Source organism: Capricornis sumatraensis, chromosome 19, assembly GCF_032405125.1.
Source record: "Capricornis sumatraensis isolate serow.1 chromosome 19, serow.2, whole genome shotgun sequence".
In the NCBI taxonomy this organism is placed as follows: Eukaryota; Metazoa; Chordata; class Mammalia; order Artiodactyla; family Bovidae; genus Capricornis; species Capricornis sumatraensis.
The window spans coordinates 38954792-38956160 of NC_091087.1; the positions used below are offsets into that span (position 1 = coordinate 38954792).

At 41.8% G+C, this 1369-nt stretch overlaps 1 pseudogene; it reads right to left on the bottom strand.

The window, feature by feature from the left end:
* Positions 1-416: 416 nt before the first annotated feature.
* LOC138095309 (cAMP-regulated phosphoprotein 19-like) lies at positions 417-1369 on the bottom strand (annotated as a pseudogene).

Below are 1369 nucleotides of genomic sequence, written 5' to 3' on the forward strand. Positions count from 1 at the left end.
CTGGATTGGGCTGCCATTTCCTTCTCCAAGGGATCTTAAGAGTAATATACGAAGCTATAATTAAAATATATTAAAGAAAGTCAACATTAAAACTGCAAAACTTGTTACTTGTTGGATCCAGCCCTACACTAGGAGTTAGGTAATATATATATATAATATATATAGAAAATGTATATATGTTTTCAAGTAGATTGCTTTATGTTGCTCTAACATGTTCTTTTCAACAGTGCACTGTTACACTAGTCAAAAACCCTACACATGTGTGTTCCCTTACAATAGCAACACACACTACTGCTACCTGCAAAGCCATCACTCTCAAATGACTTAATGAGTAACAGGAAATGAAAAGCAGAGGAGTAACATATTAAGGAGAAATAATGGGAATTAGAAGATTCATGTGGTTCAGCTCTTTTTAATCAGCCAGCCAGCTTGCTAACAACAAGAGATGGTTTCCATTGAGGAAGGTCCTGTGGAGTGGGATGTAGTCACCAGTGACCTCTGTCTTATCTGGGGTTACAGTAGGAAGTTGCTTGTTCTTCATTTTGCTTTCAGTTCAGTTCAGTCACTCAGTTGTGTCCGACTCTTTGCGACCCAAAGAATTGCAGCACGCCAGGCCTCCCTGTCTATCACCAACTCCCGGGTTCACCCAAACTCACGTCCATCAAGTCGGTGATGCCATTCAGCCATCTCATTCTCTGTCGTCCCCTTTTCCTCCTGCCTCCAATCCCTCCCAGCATCAGAGTCTTTTCCAATGAGTCAACTCTTTGCATGAGGTGGCCAAAGTACTGGAGTTTCAGCTTCAGCATCAGTCCTTCCAAAGAAATCCCAGGACTGATCTCCTTTAGAATGGACTGGTTGGATCTCCTTGCAGTCCATGGGACTCTCAAGAGTCTTCTCCAACACCACAGTTCAAAATTATCAATTCTTCGACGTTCAGCTTTCTTCACAGTCCGACTCTCACATTCATAGATGATTACTGGAAAATCCATAGCCTTGACTAGATGGACCTTTGTTGGCAAAGTAATGTCTCTGCTTTTGAATATGCTATCTAGGTTGGTCATAACTTTCCTTCCGAGGAGTAAGCGTCTTTTAATTTCATGGCTGCAATCACCATCTGCAGTGATTTTGGAGCCCCAAAAATAAAGTCTGACACTGTTTCCACTGTTTCCCCATCTATTTCCCAGAATCAAAATATTTTTACCCTTTATGCAATTGTTTACTTAAAAAATCTGAACCTCCAGGATTTTGTCCCAGATGAGGATACCTTGCTTCTAACTTTAGCTTCTTCAGCTTTCTCTGGACTAATCACTTTGTCTTCCATGTCCTTCTGCTCCTCTGCAGAGGCTTCCTGGGGGACTTCTGCGGACAT